The following is a 21,003-nucleotide window of genomic DNA, read 5'->3' as shown; positions in this document are numbered from 1 at the left end:
GGGTAATGTATCTTCCTCTGTATCTCTCCCTGCATCCCTGCTGCTCCTTGGAGCCCGCTTCCTCCCTCCTCTCTCCTTGCTCCCCTTTGCACCACTGGAGAAATCATCATTAATTTTGGGACTCAACACTTGTTATGTGTCCCTGCTTTGCAATTAATAATTTCTATGCACCTCAGTCACTGGAGACCTGCCACACTTCAGTTTAAAGACTACACTCCAAGTGTTTACAGGCTATTTCCAGAAAAATAGGAAATGGCTTGTTTTCTCTGAACACTTGCCCTTGAATCAGTCTCCTTGCCGCAGATCACAGGGTGTGTGGCTGTTATGTGACTTATTGGATGAAGGGCTACAGTTTTTGCTTCCTGATCCCAAATTTCAATGTGTTTTCCCAGAAAGACTCTCAGACAATGGCTGCAGCCATGTATGTAGCTTAGGCACTTTGGGGTTTTTTGTTTTGTTTTGTTTTTGTGAGATCACTGAACGTTGGGTTTGAAATCTGGAGAGAGGTTGGAAGTCATTCCTCCCTTCTCATCCTGCTTGACAACTCATCTACAGAAGGTTACCTTTTCTTTACATTTTATGTTATATCAATAGTATTCATCAAAAAAAATAGCATTCACTAATATTCCTTGAGAGTTTATGTTGTACCACATCTTGGAGGCATGAGTTCTCAGGAGTTGGGTGCACTTGAAAAGATGGCCATGGAGAGACTTGTAGCCCCTTTCCCAAAGTGATGCAGCAAGCGAGTGGCAGCCTCATGGAATGAACTCAAGTGGTCTGACTCCAGAGCCCTCCGGGCTGACCCCTCCACACCGCCATCCCTCATGGGCTGGCCTCTACAGCATTTCTTATTGGTGGTTACCCCTTGTTTGGTTAATCTCGGGAAGGCTTGTTGAGTAGTTTGGATTTCACAAGCTGCATGGATGAAAAAGAGAAAGGGCTTGGCAAGTAAGGGGAGAGGTGAGTGGGATTGTTTGCTGCCCCCGCTGGGCAGCTGCACTCGTGATTTTGTTAATGGCCATTAACCAGCTCTGTTAGACCAAGGTACAGGGGACAGGGAACATTAGGGAAGTACGTGGCGGGAGGATATGGGGCTAGACCAAGAGTAATCATGCTGACTCCCTTCTGAGGACCTCCTCTCTCAGTCTTTGAAACTGGAGTTCTTACTATTTGATCTTTATTTATTTTTTTTAATTTTTTTAATGTTTTTTTTATTAATTTTTGATACAAAGAGAGACAGAGCATGAGAGGGGGAGGGGCAGAGAGAGAAGGAGACACAGAACCGGAAGCAGGCTCCAGGCTCTGAGTTAGCTATCAGCACAGAGCCTGACGCGGGGCTCGAACCCACGAACGTGAGATCTGACCTGAGCCGAAGTCGGAGGCTTAGCCGACGAGGCACCCAGGCGCCCCCAATTTGATCTTTATTTAAAAAAACTTTGACAATGAATCTTTAATTTCTTCATTCATCATACAGTTTTTAAATAACTTTTTCTTTTGTTTATTTATTTTTGAGACAGAGACAGAGCACAAGTGGGGAGGGATAGAGAGAGAGGGAGACATAGAATCGGAAGCAGGCTCCAGGCTCTGAGCTGTCGGCACAGAGCCCGATGCGGGGCTCGAACCCATGAACCGTGAGATCATGACCTGAGCCGAAGTCAGATGCTTAATGACTGACCCACCCAGGCGCCCCTCATCATGCATTTTGACATAATAGTTAGGGATAGGGTACCATACTTGACATTAGGAATACCGAAGGACACTGACCATGTACTTGGAATAAAGGAACTCATCATCTGGTGGGCATGGTGGATAGAATGGCAGTGTAAGGTGGTGACAGATAGTATGGGTATGGCCTGAAAGCATTTGGATTTATATCAGCTCCACACACATAAGCTGTGTCACCACGGGCAAAACAATTAATTTCTCTCACCCTCACTTCTCACATCAATACAATTTCATGGCTCATAGGAGTAGAACTAATACACATAAAATATACAACAGAATTTCTACCATGCTATATGTACTCAGAACATGTCAGCTATTATTATGTAAAGAAATAGTTGCCTTCATTATAAGAGGTGCTCTAATAGAGGTACGTCTTAGGAAAGTGAATTCTGTCATGATCATGAAGACATTCCAATGTCAGAAGATTTGATCGAAAGCATAAATGATTACAAGTTTGACAGGCAGGCAAGATGGGACTGGAGATGCGCTCTGGACAGGACGAACAGCTGACACAAAGGCATGGAGTTTGAAGAGAACAATTAAAGTGTGGTTGGGGATCAGCGAGTTGGTTGGTTGGAAGGAGCAGAGAGTGAGGAAAAGTTGTGTCTGGAAATGAGGCCTGAGGCTGGATCCTCAGAAGTCTCACGGGGCCTTGCTAAGAAGTCTCATTCTTGTCTGATTACAACTACTGTCTAGGAGTTTGGGATCACAGAGCGATCACAGAGTGAATGAAGTTACAAAAGTATCTGCTGCATGTCAGAACACTGATGGGAATAATTTTGGGTTAATAAAGAAAATTTTAAAACCACAAAGATTATTATTTTCTGCAATGAAAGTGCTCTCTGGCAACAAGTTTTGACTACTCGTCAAGGATGAAATATTTTCCATCGTAAGGGAAGGAGGAGGAAGTCCAGACTCTCATTGCTCTAAATATATAGAGATTCTGTATGAATCTCTTCACTTTCCCTATTTGACTTCTTACCCCCAAGACATGCAAGAAGAATTTAAATGTCAAGCAAAGTAGGAACGGTCTTGTTTTCCTGAATTGTTCCTTGGAAAGAGGTGTTGCCACCAGCCTGGTGAAAGTTGATGTTGTGGCCAAAGCACTCCTATATTTTTAAAAAAATTTTTTAAACTATTACTATTATTTACTGCTAAACCCACAAAGATTTTAGCATTTGCATTATTTCTACTGTAGTTTCTGCCTTATACCACACAGAGCCTTGAATCTTAAATGACTTGCAAATGAAATTGCAATTTGGGAGCTTACCAAATAACCCCGCTAGCACAACATAACATTAGCTCCTGTACAAAGTGACCTCCCACTAAGGACCAAGAGTCACGGATTCCCCGGAGTGTTGGCAGCAACAAGGGCAGACTCGTTGCTCTTCTTGTTTATCAGCACTGGAGTCTGCTCTGGCTTTGAGATGTGAGATGAAATCATTGAAAGAGTCAAACTTTTGTTCATGAGATGGCTCCAAGGACAGGGTTTTCTTGTTAAATTTTCAGCTTCAGTTAAGGTTTAGGCATTAAATATTAATTACTTTAGCCCTCATTGACAATCTTCCTGAAACGTGCATGGCCAGCCTTGTGAAACCCATGTTAGGAGGTAGAGATGAATTATACAGAGCCCGAGAGCCATTTTATCACACCCGGATGCTCATTTTACCAAGTTGCAGACCTGAGTGGTGGAAGGGAAGGCAATCGGCTGTCTGCACTTCAAGATGTCCCAGGAGATGGTTCTTCTCCTTGCTTAGGAGTGAACTTGTCCCCCCACGGTTCATGTGTTAAAGCCCTAACCCTCAGTGTGACTACACTTGGAGATAAGGCCTTTCTGGAGGTAATTAAGGTTACATGAGGTGGTAGGGCGGGACCTAATCCAACAGGGCTGATATCTTTACAGGAACGGACACCAGAGTGCTCTCTCCTCATGCATGCGTGGAGGAAAGACCATGTGAGAACATAGCAAGAAGAGAGGCCTTTCCAGAAACCAAACCTGCTGGCACCTTGTTCTTGGACCTCCAGACTCCAGAACTGTGAGAAGGTGAAGTCCCGATGTTTTTAGCTGCCCAGTCTGTGGGATTTTGTGGTAACAGTGCTACCAGACTACTATACTCTTCTTGATACGGCTGTGATGAAGAAAAAGCTAATAAGGAAAACTATTTGCTGACCAATTACTATGTGCCAGGCTTTGGTGCTTTGCAGCTCTCGTTTAATTGGGATCTGCGTCCTGTGGTGGGTGCTTGTATTGTCCACTGGCTCTCTCTTCTGACCGGAGAGTAAGAGAAACACTCTGGCTAGTGGCTCTGACCTCCTGTTACCTAAGATTTGGCTACTCAAGGGATCATTAGAAAATAAAAATGGTCATTTTTAAGGCCCACATGAAAATCATCTCACTGACTTAACTCACCAGTCGGAATCTCCAGACTCTTCCTTTTAGAGTCCAGGCAAGAAGCTTATCACACAACGAGCACAAATGTTGCCCCTCATAGTCCTTTTCTGTGTGGCCCATCTGAAGCCAGAGTTGTGCTGTTGAATCAGACACGAGGTTGTAAAAGCTTATTTCTGACAGCAGAGGGCAGCCTATGCCTGTAGAAGGAGTAAGATTCCTCATAAGATCCCCGGCCCTGCCCTTCGGGCGTCTCAAAAATACTCTGATCTTTTTCTCTCTTCTTTCTGATACGTTTTGTCTGAAAATTTATTACTGGAGTGTAAAATTGTGCTGTTAGATGGGTCTTGGTGGAAAATCTTCTTGAAAGCAAGTATTTTTGATAAAATGAAGCCTGGCAGGGAGCTCTGGGCATGGCTCTTCCCTGGAGAATCATTCTCTATTATTGCAGAATAATAAATCCTATTTCATTTTATTTTTTTCTTGATGTAGTCCCTTTTTTAAAAAAATTATAGCAAACTTTAAACATGTAGAAAAGCATAGGAGACATTAGAACAGATAAAGAAGAGTACCCATCACTTGGCTGTTTGAAGCAAATTCTATTAGATTTAATTTGCATTTTCTAAGCACTTGCCAATGTGTCTTATTTACTGGAAAAATCTGAATGAACATGGTGAATGAAGGAGACGTGGAAAAGATGGCAGAAGTTCGGAGTTGTCTTCCCAACCTCTCTCTGACTTACTGGACCATCACGAAAGCCTTTACTTACCTACATAACAAGGAACGTTGTTGGGTCATAGTAATATAGGCTGTGTCCTGGATTCCTCACCCAAGCCTCGGATTCCTCAGCTAGGAACTGTGGACTATTAGCTATGCCCACTTCATAGGGTGATCGGGATTCGAGGTGATGTGCATATGGAGCATCTAGCAGAGCATCTGGCGCATAAAAAATGTACAAGGACATTATTAACTTCCTTGGACTTCGTTCAACTTTTTCATGTTTGAGTTGAGGGATTTAGAAGAGATCATTAAGTCTACTATCAATTGAAAAGGCCAACTTGTATGTGTGTCTAGCTTTTTATTGCTAATCTCCTGATTTGGCTTGGGGAATTGGGGTGGCGAGATTCCTATACCAGTAGTGCCAGGCACGTAAGAGACAGTGATAGTACATGGCATCAATCTATGTTATCTGGCTGGCGGTAAAATATCTCTGAGGCAAAAAGCTGATGACTCTCTTTATTATGTTCTTTTATGTATTTTTCTCCCTGATTTTTCAAGAGTAAGGATGATCTTATATTTTGGTCTTCACCTCAATTCAATTAAAGTTATTTGTAGGGTGCCTAAAATGTATAAGGTGCTTGTTAGCTACTGTGGGGGAAAGATAAATGAAACACAGATTCTCCTCATCATGGGGCTGTTACATGGTAGGGGAAGATAAGATGTGCTTACAAATATCCAAAATGTAGGAAAGAATGTGTAGAATGCTGGAAGTAAAATTTACCCTGAGGGTATGGAGAAAAATACTCATGGAGGCTCTGTACACAGGAGCCTTCACAGTGAGTAGATTCTGAGTAAGAGGAGATGTAGTAAGCATAGCACACGGGCAGGAACATTCTAGAGAGAAGGATTCAGACATTGGCAAGACCATATGTGTGGTCCAGACTGATTAGAATGGGGAGTTCAGAATGGGGTACGGCAAGAGGTAGAACTGAAAAGAAATTGGAGCTAGACTGAGGAGGGCTTTGAATGCCAAGTTCAGGACTTTAGACTTTGTGAGGAGTTATGAGATCAGAAGTTGCTTGAGGGGACACTTCCAGGAAATGGAGGTAGGGAGAAAATAGGAATGGAAGACTGTGTGAGCAAGTGACTTCAGCGGTTTATTCAGAGGGGTTACAGACCTGAATTATAACTGTGGTGGCAGAAAGAGGATATGGATGTTAGAAAAATTATAGGATGAATCATTTACCCACTCACTCATTCATTCCAGTTTTATTAAACACCTGCTCTGACCAGGTACCTGCCACATACGGGGAACTCAAAGAGAAATCAGGGGCCCCCTGATTGGAGGTGAGGGGGAAGATAATTTAGTCACCACTTAGATTTTCAAGGATGTTTGTCATGGTGGTGAGAAAGGTGTGGGAAGTGAGGAGACAAGAGGAGTGGAGAATAATAATGCCATGAACAGAGTCAACCTTGGAGAAGAGGCTAGTGTAAGGAAGGAAGATGAGATGGTCCTGGAGTGGAATTCAGCATGTAAATCTCAGGTAACACATGAAAGAATACATGCCTACGAATGGACAAACGCATTAATGCATGAAGGAATGATGGAGGAACTTGGCCGCCCTCCGTGAATCAGGTACCGCCATATTCTAACATCAGTGGTGCTTTATGATTGAATCTCTCTGAGCAAAGTGGTTTCTCCATATTCTAAAACATTTCTGTAATTAAGGGCAAAGGAAGAAGAAAAGCAAGATTAGGAGCTCAGTATTAAGTGTATAGACCTACATGGCAAAGTTCAATCCTACATGATAGGATTGGCTGCCAAGACGTCAAAATTTGAAAGCAGAAATATTCACTTTGTGTTTTCCTAACATCTTCGAATATTTTTCCAATGTTCAAATCACAGTTCAGCTTCTCTGGACTTACTTGTTCTTTTTCCAGTATTTGAACTTTCTTCAAAAGTCTGATGTTCTGATGTTATGCCAATTCTCTGTATATTTGTGGGTGAGTGAGAGAGAGAGAGAGAGAGAGAGACCTGATGTGGACTGCTTCATGTAATTGCTTGATTCATTATCAGAGCAAGTTTCTCCATGTAAAATGTTTGTTAAATCACATTTGTCTTATTATACCAGTCTAATTTTCATAATAATCAATTAATCAATGTGGGCTTTTGTTCACGAGCCATAGAAGTGAATAATGAAGTTTTAATCATATCCAGCCTCCCTGACCTCTACTGAGTCAAATCTAAGGAACTTTAGATTAAAAGGATTGACCTAAACAATGACCACAGACACAGGCTGTTGTTGACTTTTGGGAGATCAAGATCCCAGAACAGTACAGGTTGCTCAACTGTACCCTCTGAAGACCTCTCAGTTAAAGAACAAGCCTGAGCCCTCCACTGTCGCTCACTGAGCATCACGTCTTGCCCTCACAGTGGATTGCAAGGCCCTTTCCCACAGAACAGCTCAGGTCTTGAGGTTGCTGTGTGGCATCAGCGGAACCAAGGTCAATGCACTGACCAACCTGCTGGGAGGTCACACTGAGAAGTTTTGGAGGGCGGCAAAGTATCTGAAAACATAAAACTAGAGTCCAAATGGCCTCGTCCAAAGATTATGGTGTTTTCTACTGTAATTTACTTTTCAATAGAGGATCTGTAGAGTTATTCATCTAAACACCTGTCCCAGAAAGAAGCTGAAAAGGAGGTTTCTGAATTGGATGATGGGTAGCTTTGAGGAGTGATCCTGTCATGGTTTGTTCCCTGGGCACAGGATTCTCAGGTCACCTCCATGGTAAGTAAAGATGGTTGTCCGAGGAGAAAAGGACACCAAGCAAGAGGCATCTGGGTCCCTGCTCTCATGGTTGTACAATTGGAGAATTACTACCCTGCTTCCACCCAGTTCTGGACTGGGTCTGTGAGACTGAGTTTCAGGGTATTATAGATCTGGGCCTTCCATTTATGTGGCATTGATCGTGCAGGATTGAGGCTGGAGAATCTACAGTTACACGGTCTGTAGCTCTGTGGCCAGCTGTGTCTGGTGTCCTTTGAATCTTAGTTCTGACATATTTTATTGGATACAAAGTTTTGACCTGTGATTGACATACAAGGGATTACTAGAACTACCCAGGTGGCAGGCAGGAAGAGATTTCACATGCTAGGAAATGGAGACCATTACTTTTGTAGAGGGGCAGCCTGGCATAAAATTAGAAAAGTCTCTGGCACACAGTAGGCTTGTGAATAAGTAATACTGAGAGTCCAGCTTAGTGTGACAGCAAATTATCAATGTGTTACAGAGTTAAGTCATGTGACCTCTCTGGGCTTCCACTTCCTCCTTCATAACGGCAGATGATTAGAAGAGTTTTTCAAATACACCTCACAGAAAACCTGCATCAGAAGTTTCACAGTGTTTGTTACAAGGCAGATTTCTGGCCTTTACTCTGATATGCCGATCGGAGAATCTAGAAGTGGGCTGGGAGACTGAATTTCTACTGGCTCCCCAGGCCTTTCTTGACGCACACAATACATCAAGAACCACCGGACAGGATGATCTCTAAGGTTTCCTGTGCTAATGACATCATTACAGTGCAGAATGCACCGGAGACAAAAATAGGAAGGTCACCTTGGACAGACTTAGGTTCTCCCACTCCCTTTGGGGTTCCACCCCATGACAGTCACTTACTACTCTCTCCTCTACTCCCTTCCCTACGACTTCTCGCTCACATGCTCACTGTCTAAGCCAAATTCTCCTTTCCTGGCCTCACCAAACCTAATCAGCCTTGGCTGCACTTCCTTTTTCCTCCTCTCTGCACCTGTCCATGAGTGCAGAGCTCAGCTTGCTACATGCATTTTGGAAAGCACTAAGTGTTATGCAGATGGGAGGTGCTCATCTAGCAGGCCTACCTCAGCCAAAAGGCCTGTGGGGAGAGGATGAGCTGAGGGTGCTTTTCAAGCTAGAATCCTAACCCTTTACCATCAAAATGCCAGTTTTCTAGCGCCAGTGTCTCATCCACGCAAAGGATTCCACTGGAAAGTTTCAGAGCCATTTAGAGGTGGGGCAGGAACATCCTGCCAGGTGTTTAGGGCAACTGTTTTCTTTGGAAGCCATGACTCTTTGAGGTTTTCAAAATCCCATCACTAGGCAGGTGCTCCTGCATAAGATATGTTCTTCTTATAAAAAATACACATACACATAGTTTCATCAACATGGCTTTATAGAAAGGAGAATCAGGTGAAATATCTTCAACCAGCAGCGAAGCTTAAAATACTTGGAGGCCGATCCAAATTTTCTACCCCCACTTTCAAAGGTCTCAGCTTTGATGCATGAAAGCATAAGGATTCAGCACCCTAACTAAACATAATTTCCAACTATGCAGTTCTTAATGTGTTGTCTAATTCTTTTCAGGGTCTTTGAGTCTACAAGGACCATACACTAGGGAGTATTTCTTCTTCCCTCACAAAGATGAGAGACTTGATCTTAAAAGTGAGGTGTTCGCCCTGGAATTCTCTCAACATGACAATAAACTATAAAATAAAAAAAATTAAAAACAATAGCAACAACAACATGACCTTAAAAACATTTGAAAAACAAAACAAATAAACAAAAAAAGAGTGAGATGTTCACACGGGAATTCTCCCATGAGACTCTCAATTACTTTGCCTCTGGCATTCAATGCAACCTTAATGATTTCAGAGAGTTCAAAGGATCCAGTGAGAAGCTATGGTCTGAGCATTATTTCCTTTTGAGTTAAGGCACAAACATGAATATATGGTTTTCTTAGATAAAGTATGGACCAAAGCAGTTTGGTGAGTGGTGTGGGTGGGCTTGGAACTCACCAGCCCCACCCTTCTTGGAAAGTGCTGCCTGGACAGCCCTGACCCTTAGGGTCTATGAGTGACACTCACATAAGCAGGTAATCACAGGTCTGGAAATACTTCTGGTAGTTTCACCAGATATATATAGCATCAATAGAAGCTGTACTATCATAGTATGTATGAGTAATAAGTAACCTTTATTGAGTGCTTCCTATGAACCAGGACCTGAACTAAGCCTTGCATATAGCAAACCTCATTTCATTTCATTTACTAGTGGACACTTGTTATTTTCATTCATACAAATGGAGAAGCTGAAATACAGAGAAGTCGATAGCATCATCATCACCCAGCTATGGAGTAGTGGAGGCAGAATGCAAACTTAGACTCTCCTCTCTAACTAGTAGAAACACAGGCAATGAACACTTGAAAAACTAACCCAAATCCCACTACTCAGAAGGAACTCTTTGCACCATCGCTGTTTGTAGCTTTCCAGGCTTTCCCCTCTGGATATTACATATAAAATATTACCTACACAGATCTCTCTATCTTTTGTAAACCCCCCCTTTTTTAGATTTTACAATCTATAGCCTAGAAATATTATTGCTAAGCAATCAGTGTTTTAACGACAGTCAGTAGATAGTCTGCTCACTCCAGGTCCTCCAAGTGCTGGCAGCAGAAGAGTGCTTATCCAGCACAATGCCCACAACACACACACAAGCCGATGGGTTTATAAAATGCAAAGCTGGGCACCCAAATAGATATCAAGACCACAAAGCCCGACAGCTTTGAAACCCACTCCAGCACATTCTCACATTCCTCGATTTTACAGACAAGGGTAATGAGCCCAAGAATTACCGCCCTCCAGCTTCAGGGGAGTGAAAAATGAAGGGTTGTTTTCCAAGTAATGTGATGCCAGACAGCTGGCTCAACAGTCAACAGTGCCAGGCCTCCTCTGAAGGCCAGTGTTGGCCCCCACCTCCTTCTCACCGCCGACTGTCACGGTGCACCCCAAACCAGGGAAATCTGTCCTTCTTCAGGATGTACAACTGTGAGGGGAAAGCAGGTTTTACTGGCTTGTGGTTTCCTAGGCTCTTAGAATGTTGAATCCAGCCTGTGCATTGGCAGCTAAAGAACTGGAGAGAAACCACGAAGTTGGAATTGATTAGTTCCTGTTGGTCCCTACCTTCCGCCAATATCAGTACCTGTCTCTTGATAAATGGACACATGAACACACTCAAAACACAAGGTCCTTGACAGCAAGCAATAAAAATGTGCCTTGACCCACTGAAATAAATTGCACCAAATGGAGTTATTGTTTCCATTTATTATTTATTAGTCATGTCCCATGGAACGACTAGGGAAATAAATATTTTTTTCCATTGGAAAATGAATGTATGACCTGTGAAGAATGACCCTCCAATCAGATATAATAACAATCACAGAACAACTATTCTCCCTGGCTTGGACCAAATTAAATTCTCTCTGTCCTGAGCAAAATTCCCTTTGCAGATGAACGTGTCTCTTTTCCCACTTGATCTTTTCTCAATTCATACCTCAAATTGTCTCTCTCTTCTGTTTCTTCCCTTTATGGCCACCAGACCAAGTTCTCCAATAGTCCCCTCTAGGTGCCAGAGTTAAGGAAATATTACTGAGGCGGATAGGTTTTAAAGAAGCCCAGTGGTCTAGGAATGGATTTTGAATTAATTCAAAAGAATGGTTACTATGACATAATATTTTATTTGCAATAGGAGGGAATGTGTCAGTTATTGACATTAGCAATTTATTCCGTGTCACTGTTACATTGAGATATTGGAAGATCATATTGAGAATTTGATTAATTTGTCTCACTCCTGATGATGACCTAGAAATTGGGATCATTTGCATTTATTGTCACCTAGCATATACTCGATAATTTGGTAGATATAAATAGCAATATTACAGATAATCAAGTGGCAAAAGCTGTTACTAGATCATTCTTTTAGCCATAGAAGGGAGTGCACTATGGAAGCACTTAGTTTTCAAGCTTTTTTTGTTTTTGTTTTTGTTTTTTTTTTTGCTATTTGAATAACTCATGCAATACCATCTGTCTTATTCTATTGTATAATTATCAGAATTAAGAGTGCCTCCCCCATGAGCATAGTAGAACAATGCTGAGTTGCCTTCTAAGGTACATAGTGTTTCTACTGATCTCAAACATTAATAAGACACTGTTTTTTAGTCAGAGTGAACTTTCTAAATGATTGTCAACACCCTGCTTAATCCTGTCCATGGCTTCCTTTGGTCATGAGGATAAAGTACGAACTCGAGCATGGTTAAAGAATTCATCTCAATCTGTTCCAGGTCATCTCTCCTGTTACTTTCCCTCACCTTTACCCCCCAGCCACACTGTGAACTACTACGGGGTCTCCTGTGTCCGTGTTTGTAATCACAGCTAGGTCTGAGTGCAGGCTAGCCTCTCTACCCGGACCCGCAGTGTCTTACCTCAGCCGCCCTCTACCTTCTCCTAGGTCTTCACTTAGGAAGAAGTCATTTCTTATCAGAGGCTTCCCCTGACTATACTAGGAGGTAACCATGATGCGGTGCTCCCTTGGCAGCCTGAGACTCTGTCAGGAGTAGTACCTGTCAGTGGCCACACCCCTCCTTCTCAGGCTACCTCCCTCTGTAGTTGTTTCTCTATTTCGCGCTCAGCTCCATCGCTGTTCATCTCCTGAAACCCTGGACCGCTCTTCCCTGTGACAAGATGCTTCTCCCTTGCACTGGCACTAGACGGGAGGGATCATAAGGTAAGGCACAATTCTTCATTCCTCACTGAACTATCATATCAGGGTGTATGAGGATCTGAATTTACTGAGATTTGCAGAGGTGTTAGAAATTTATATTGTGGCCACAGAAACCACCTATGGAACCAAATGTTGAACATTCTTGGATTACATGTCCTTTGGCACCCATCTCCCTGTTGGGAATTTCTTCCTTTGCTTGGCAGTTCCAGCTTCCTTTCATGGAGTCTGTCTGCTTTCTCTCACTCTGCCCTCTCCACATTGTCCTTCTTTTCTCTTCCAAATCCACCATTCCATCTTTTATTTTCTTCCCCTTCCTTGCTCCTTCCTTCCTTCCTTCTTTCCTTCTTTCCTTCCTCTCTGTCCCTCCCTCTCTCCTTTTCTTTCTTTCTTTCTTTCTTTCTTTCTTTCTTTCTTTCTTTCTTTCTTTCTTTCTTTCTTTTTCTTTCTTTCTTTTCTCTCTCTCTCTCTTTCTCTCTTCCTCTCCTGTCCTCTCTCCCTTCCCATACTTCCTTTCTTCTCTATCTCTATTCCTTCCTTTCTTCTTTCCTTCCTCTTTCTTTCTTTCCTCTCCTCCTCTTCCTTTCCCTTCCCTTCCCTTCCCTTCCCTTCCCTTCCCTTCCCTTCCCTTCCTTTTCCTTTTCCTTTTCCTTTTCCTTTTCCTTCCTTTCCCTTTCCTTTTCCTTTTCCTTTTCCTTTCTTTTCTTTTCTCTTTTCAGGATGATTTGCTAGCTAGTGTAATCCTTTCCATACACAAGTCAGGTTTCCATCTTCTCAAAACCCAAACATCTCAACAGTCAAGTCCTTATTTGTCCCCTAATAAGCCTGTAAAAATCTCACTCAGCATAACAATCAAGTCCTTATTGGCCCTGGATAAGCCTGTAGAAACCCATAAGGTCAACTTTCAACCTCATCTTCCAGCACTCTCTGAGCAGTTCCCTCCACTCTGCTCATTCAGGCCTTTTTGCTGCTCTTAGGAGATGCAGGCATGTTCCTGTCTTAGGTATTTGTGTGGGCTGCTCCCTCTACCTGGAACACTGCTTCCCAAACAGTCACATAGCTATGTTCCTTACCCTCTTCCAGCACTTTGCCCTTTAAATCACTGCTCATGGTGGTCTGTCTCTTCTCACCAGACTGTAAACTCCATGGCAATGAGAGTCTTGGGTTTTGTTTACTGATGGATCCCAAGATCCAAGGAGTCAAGCACATAGTAGGCTCTCAATAAATATGTGTTAAATGAAAAGTCCCCTGCTAACTTATATGCCTTTCCTCTTCTCACCTCCAAGATATTTTTTATAAACAAAAATAGTTACCACCTTAAATAATTTAGGTAATGACTTTAGTATTTTTTATATTCCATTCTATTGAAATTGTCTATTTTCTCATTTATAATTCCCACTAGACTGCCCTTATGTTCTTTGAGAGTGGGAATCCACACATCTTACTATTGCTGAGAGCATCTTAATAATGCTTGGTTGGTTTATAACAAATTCTACTGAAATGATTTTTTAATAAGTAAATAACAGTAATGTCTGACCATCATACATGGTTTTACTTGTATATGGAGTACTTTAATCCTCCCTCGGTGGTAATATCATTTCCATTTTTAAACTAAGGACGCTCAGTGAATTTCAAGAACTAGTCCAAGGGCACACAGTAAGGAGCAAATGGAAATTAGGCTTTCTACCTCTGAGTTCCATGTGTTGTGTTTTTTATTCCCCCATCTCATTGTACTACTTCCCATTGTCAGATCCATTACATTGCTGGGCCTTTAACTCTATTTGTTAACTATATTCAAATAATGCCAGGAGGAGTACTTTGTTAGGTCCATTAGATCGAACATCAGAAACTTTTTCTTTCCCTTAGGAACCGTAAATGGGCATATCAGACAGCCTATGTAACCCTGTCTCCTGCGGCAGGTGTGGGTGAGGCAGCCCCTCAGCGGGGGTGATATGAATTATCCTAGAGCACTCATCTCCCCAGGCATGAGGCTGTGGTCCCGAAACTTCCTATCTCATGAACTTTGACTCTTGGCTAGTCTCCAGGCATTCCTCATACAAAGTTCGCTGTATGTGGGAGGGGTGTACATCAGCAGGATCTTGCATATCAGCAAAAATTAATTTTATCTAAGCAACAGTCACCTTCCCTTATCTTTTGTGTGGGTAGTTTCTCACTTTTCCTACTTTTAAACCATGTCATCTAGTTCTGCACATGCCTCTTTCTGTAAACATATCCATTTTATTTTAACATTTCTTTGGCTTTGGCTTTTCTACGGATACATGTTAAAATAATGTTTTCAGATTTTCTCATTTATTTACACTGTGCAGATCAACATACTTCTTTTTCATATTTGGGATCCAGATGACATATTCTAGATTATATACCAAGCCAATGGCAGAGTCAGGATTCTAGAGCATAAATCCTCTGAACATTTAACCATGAGTCCTTAGGAAACAAGCTTTTGGAATGTCAACTCTAAAGGAGTTGGCTTCTGCTTGGAGACTTTCCCCATACTGCCCAATACTGCCAAACGTGCGTTCTGCTTCCCTGGCTTGAAGCAGGAATCAGAGCGACATTTTCATTTCTTGGACAAGAACAGAGGTTTGAAACAGGTTTAATTATAACATTGAGAATTACTGGCACTGCTCATATCAGCAGTCGTATCTTGACATGTGCCATTCACATTGAAGTGCTGTGGCTTCTAAAGGAGTTGACAGAATCTTTTGTGTCTCCTTGAAAGATCCAAACCAGAGAGGTAAAATACACCATGCAGATGAGCACTGAGCAGTTGATTCTCCAAAGCATACTTAGGATGGCAGTGTGATCCTAGGATTTTATTGATCACTGAAAGTTTTCTATGTCCTCCAACTTGGATCAATCATGGGAAATGGTAGGAAAAGTCTTCTCAATTGCTAGGAGTTTTTCAAAAATATTAGCTCACTTCCCTCTGTAGGAGTGCAAGGTTACACCTCAAGGTATTGTCTCTGTAGATGTTGGTGGGACCTAGGCAAGGGAGTAGGATGTCTTAAATGTGATTGGGTGAGAAGAGACGCTGGCTGGAGCAAAGAAGTGGAAGAATGAAAGGAAAGCCCTGAGATGTTGTTAGCAAGGGCATAGGCTGATAAAAATGGCTCCTGGGGTGGGGCCAACACATCTTTAGGCTGCATAGACAAGACCTTCCACCCCAGGCATTCCTGTGACCATGCCCTTCCTTCTGAACCTGCCATGAATTGCTGCAGACTCACATATTGTAAAACTACAAGGAGTTTATCAAGTAGATGCAGTTTGAATTCTTTTACTGTACCTTCTAAATAACTTCTGATAGACTTGCTAATCAGAATAAACCTTCATGGATATATTTGGATGATATTTCTGGATGCACATAGGTGCTTTTTAAATGAAAAGTGAATTTTAAGATCTTGAGTTAGCTTAGTGGAACTTGGATATTCTTGCCATGTGTTAATTATACCTCGTGCTGAGTGGGCATTGGAAGATAGCTTGTCAGGTCACATACAGATGCATGAGCTATCTCATCGAACCAGCAGTAATTATTCTTCTGAAATCTCTTGGTTTCTATTTTATTTCTCAAGATAGATCTATAAATCTGATAGCAATTGTATTATATCAAGTGTATGAAGCTGTTAAATAAATGTAAGGAAAAGACAGGATGTTTAAAATGTCATGTCAAAATAAATAACTGGGTGCTTCACAGCAAAGACAACTTTACATCAGCATGGATACCAACACATGGAAGCAATTAATAGAAATATTTTCAGCGAGAAATAGGAACATATATATGGCCATTACTGAAATGCATTAAACAAGATGAACTTTTTGGAGAAAGTGAAAAAATAATATTTGCTAAAAAAATAAAAGCTTTTGGCTGGCATGCAGTACTGTGTGAGGCTCGTGGTTCTGAGGTCCCAGTCCTTCAACCCCCTTGATTCACGAGTGCATTGGAAACAGCAGATTTTGATTCAAATCACCTTAAATTCAAGGATTGCATTAATGTGTATTGGCCTCCTTGGAGAATTTTCCTAGAATGATTGTGCTGTCTGAAATTCTATTTATTTGTTTTCAAAATGAAGAAAAAATAATTCGGAGCTGGATATGGATCACACAGTGTATATGCCTTTTAAGAAATTATTTGCTGAAAAACGATTCACATTCCAAAAAAAGCAAAATTGTCCCCCCATCCCATTTTTCTTACTCCTTAAGCCCCAAATGACCTAAGCTTAAAGATACTTGAAAAATAAAAGTCTCCAGAGGATATTCAATGTGTGGAATGAATTAACAGGAACCACAATGGCACTAAAGTTAATAATTATATAGTAAAAGAATGAAAAATTGGCATGCTTCTGCAGTTAACATAACAAATAGGGAGCATGTAAGGAGAACGCTTTGCCAAGTTTAAGATGAGCTCAAAAACAGGAACTTTGGACTAGATGTGTACCTATTTTTTATGTTAGTTTACTCAAAGTTGATCTTTTATTTTCAAGGGGAAAAGGTCTGAAAATATGTATTTTACAAGTGACAAAGGCTGTTGGATATTAAATGGCTCTTAGAAAATAATATATTTTATGATTCAAGTGTAAATGAGTCAGAAACATATGGATTAGATTTCCCTTAAATCTGTACAAATATTAAAAGCAAGGGGGAAGGCACTTGGCAAATGTACTGGAAGTTTTTCAAAACTGTGATGTCTAAATGTACATTTTGAAAGTGCTATGAAGTCTGGAATCTCCCTCGACTTGGTGATTAGCTTAAGCGGGTAGATCCTATAGTCAAAGAAGGTTAATTTAAATAATTTCTTTGACAGTGGAAGTTTATGCCTTCTTGTAAGATCATTTATCCACACTCAACTGGAAACTCTGGAAAGAGATTCATCTGCAAAGCAAAATATTAAAAATCTCATATCTAAATGGACTGAGCAAGGCCAGCTTTAGACATTAGATTCTGACTGTCTGATTTTGCATCGATCTTTTTCAAATCTACTATGCTTTCAGACTTTGATAGACATGTTCGCCTAACAGGTTATGCTGTAGTCTGCAATCATTCCCATGTTTGCTAACCCGTAACTCATGGGCACCATAGTCAGAGATGGTGGTATCCCAGTGCATACCTGCTGTTGTCGGCCCTAGGAAGAGCTATATTTTTTGAAGTGTGAATTTAATAAAGGTACATGGGATACCCTTTGAAACTCTGGAAATGAAGTTGTGTAGAAGCTGTCAGTTCCCTGTGGTTAGAGCCCCCTATCAGCATGGCCAGGGCAGGATTTGGACCAACAAGCCGAGCCCCTGATTCATGTTCTGGATTGCACTCAAACCCCACCCGTTGTCTATAAATTCCTGACCCTCATCACAAGGTGGTCCAGACCAGACTGTGTGAAGGGGTCAGTGCACATTCGTTCCCATTGCCAGAAAAATGAATCAAGATTTATGGGCCACAACCACAATATGCAGGACAGATTATTATTTATGTAGTAAGCCCATGATTATCTGTTTTGGCCTTCATTTCACTACAAGATCTTTTAACCTATTTCTTGGTGATGTTGGCATTATTAGGAATTCTTTCCCAATCAACTCACTTCTATTTTATCTGGCATGAAACAATAAGGCTTAGGAGAGTTTTCACTATATCATGGCTACATGTGCATTTATTATTTTTTTTTCCTCATCATTGCAGAAACTGTCAGAGTTGGGTTCTTGTCCAACTTTCAAGAAAGAAAATATGTATATCTCTGTATGTGTGTAAATATGGGGATCCTAATATTTTCTTTTGAAGCCCTATGGATATTTGGATTGCTCAGATTCATTTTTAGGCTTTTCCTTTTCACTGGAAGAAATTTGCCCTAAAGAAATTTTGCTCTATACTTTTCCCATGATAGGTGAGAAAGCAAGTCTTTAAAACCTAGTAGTGAAGTGCCTTTTGAAAAATACAGAAAGAAAAGATATACAAAATTTGGAAGTAAAGTGACCAATTTTAGAATAGCATAAAAGTAGCTTTTTAAATGTAAAACTGCCCTTTGACGGTGACTCAAAATAGAGAAAAAGAAACATACAAAAACCTTTCTTTTGAGAATCTATTGCCTATTTTTTGTGGGTGGGGGAATGATTCCTTTCTAGGATTTAAAATCTGAATGTAGAAAATGGTTATAAAATTAGTTATCCAAGTGGAATGAGTTACAGAGATTTGCTGTACAACATAGTGCCTCTAGTTAATAATAAGGTATTATAATATTATAGTAACTATAGTACTAAGGTATTGTGTACTTAAAAATTTGCTGAGAGGTAGGACTAGTGTTAAGTGTTCTTACCACCAAAACCAAACCAAACCAAACCAAAACAACGTCAACAAAGGGGCCAATGGAAACTTTTAAAGTTGATGGTTATCTTTATTACCTGGACCCTGGTGATGGTAACACAAATACATACATCTTTCCAAACTAACTGAATTGTATACATTAATTATGTGCAACTTTTGTAGACCATTCATACCTCAGTACAGGTGGAGGAAAAAAAATAGATCACAAAATAAAACTAATGATAATTTGAAATGATACACATCATACAAAATATCCAATTCCACAATAGGTGTTACCTATTCATGCTGATATATATCAGACACTGTAGTAACTGCTTAATTCACAGATCAATTCCATGATAACTTAGGCAATTGAGTTATGTTTTCTCTACCTCAGTTTCCTGATTTGCAATTGGACAGTAACAGTACGTACCTTGTAAAGTTGTTTTAAGGCAATGATTTTAAAAAGGGATAAATGATAAAACTGTGACACAGGAAGTGCTCAACAAATGGAAACTATTGCTATTGCAATAATTTCTCTCTGAAGGGAAGGCAATCAGGGTTTGGAGATGGGAAGGTCACAGACAGACTCAGATCTGCTAACTCCAGAGTGTAGACTCTTCACTGCTAAGCTATACTGTCTCCTTATTGTGCACGCAAATGTATCTGTTCAGAAGGTTTCTTTTTTGCCTCGTGGTTAATGTCTTCTGGGTCCCATGTGCATAAAATCAAGGAAACCTTTTGTAGTGTTTTTCTAAGAACATATGTTTGTTCCGTTCCCATGTTCCAAAGGTAAAGTCCTTAGAATTATTTTACCCAAATATGATTTTATGTAAGTTACGAATATTTTCAGGTAAATGCTCAGCTCAAAATTTAAGGTTGTACCATGGAGATCATGTTCTGCACCAGTGCAGATTTCAATGAGGTGGACCATGCAGTTTTATAATCATGCATACCTCTGATTTACCTGAAACCTCATTTAGTCTCTGTGGAAGCAGCTAACATCTGGCTTTACTTTGAAAATCCACAGAAGGGGCTTGTTTGTGAGTCCACCATATAACTTCATCCTAGCCATACCCATGCGTTCAAGAGGAAACTTGAGCATCCTTCCACGGAACGTTTGAGTGGCTCTAATACTCACTTTGTGAAGATGCCTTCAGAGAAGGAGGTGCCACTCTTCCAGTTTGGAAAAGAAATGTCAACTTCAGAAAGGCAGAGCATTCTGACGACATCCTTGATTTGCTCTAGTGATCAGAGCTCTCCACTGGGTTTGAGAACAGTGTTGGTTCATTGTTTCTTCCGTGTGGTTCTGGCTGCTATGGGAACCACCACTTTGGTGTTCTAATGGTCAGCACATCTGACTCACTTGGGGGAAAGGTACAGTAACACTATGGCACACTTTCAGGAAAAACCATGGAAAGCAAAACAGAATCCGTGACCCCCTTAAAATAAAGGGACACTGTCTGACATCGAAATCAGGTTAAACCTGAGGGCCTGGCTTGGCAGCGTGTAAAAGGAGCTCAAACATGGTATGTCAGGGAGTCCACACTCGCTTTTGAGTGATGGTTTTTCTATTCACACCACCAACCTCTTAACTACATTTTTAAACACGTAATAAAACAGGCCATGACCCCAGACCAGAGTTCTCAACACTTCAGTATGTCATTTAGCCCTGCATCTTGAAAATAACTGAGAGCATAGTGTGGATTATTCCATAATTGGTGCAACTAAATTCCTTCCATGGAGCTCGGCAGTGGCCCTTTTGTAACCTGGCACCCCAGCTTGTCTCCGGTGTTGGCTCCTGCCCTGGCTCAACCCGTGCCCGCCTTGAACAACGCATTTGACCAATTATATGAACAACGCCTTGAACATTTGAACGGTGGTCTGAATGGTTTTCCAAAATGTCTAAACCTCTTATTTCTGTGTATGAATTGGGGAATGTGTAGTGTCCGGAGGCGTCTGTGGGTTTTTTGACAGAGCAAAGGAGTTTTCTTTCTGATGTTGGATGCAAATTAAAAAAAAAAAACCCATAAAGAAATTTTAAGAGGAGATTCCTGTCTTATATGGGATCTGTCACTTCCTCTCAACAGTTTTTATTTGTCTGTTTCACTCCCCACAGAGAAGGTTGAAAATGTATCACACCCTTCTTAAGAGATATTCCCCTCCGGTGCCCTTTACAAATGTCTGTGTTTCCATGGACCATTTTTTTCTGCCTGCAGTTTCCTTCCTCTGTAGGCCCACATGACAAATTTCTTCCCATCTTTCTCAAGACTCAGAGA

At 41.2% G+C, this 21,003-nt stretch overlaps 1 long non-coding RNA gene across 1 annotated transcript in view; it reads right to left on the bottom strand.

Moving 5' to 3' along the window:
- LOC115279277 overlaps positions 1 to 20,009 on the bottom strand; it is a 36,483-nt gene extending 16,474 nt beyond the window's left edge. The window contains exons 1-2 of the long non-coding RNA XR_003903327.1: positions 19,866 to 20,009; positions 4,884 to 5,050 (exon numbers count right to left, since the gene is read on the bottom strand). This is a non-coding gene — a long non-coding RNA (uncharacterized LOC115279277). The remainder of the gene's footprint in view (positions 1 to 4,883; positions 5,051 to 19,865) is intronic.
- Between the last annotated feature and the right edge of the window lie 994 nt (positions 20,010 to 21,003).

This window comes from Suricata suricatta, chromosome 15, assembly GCF_006229205.1.
Source record: "Suricata suricatta isolate VVHF042 chromosome 15, meerkat_22Aug2017_6uvM2_HiC, whole genome shotgun sequence".
Taxonomy (NCBI): domain Eukaryota; kingdom Metazoa; phylum Chordata; class Mammalia; order Carnivora; family Herpestidae; genus Suricata; species Suricata suricatta.
The sequence above is the reverse complement of the archived record's forward strand: the minus strand, read 5'-3'. Positions and strand labels throughout refer to the sequence as shown.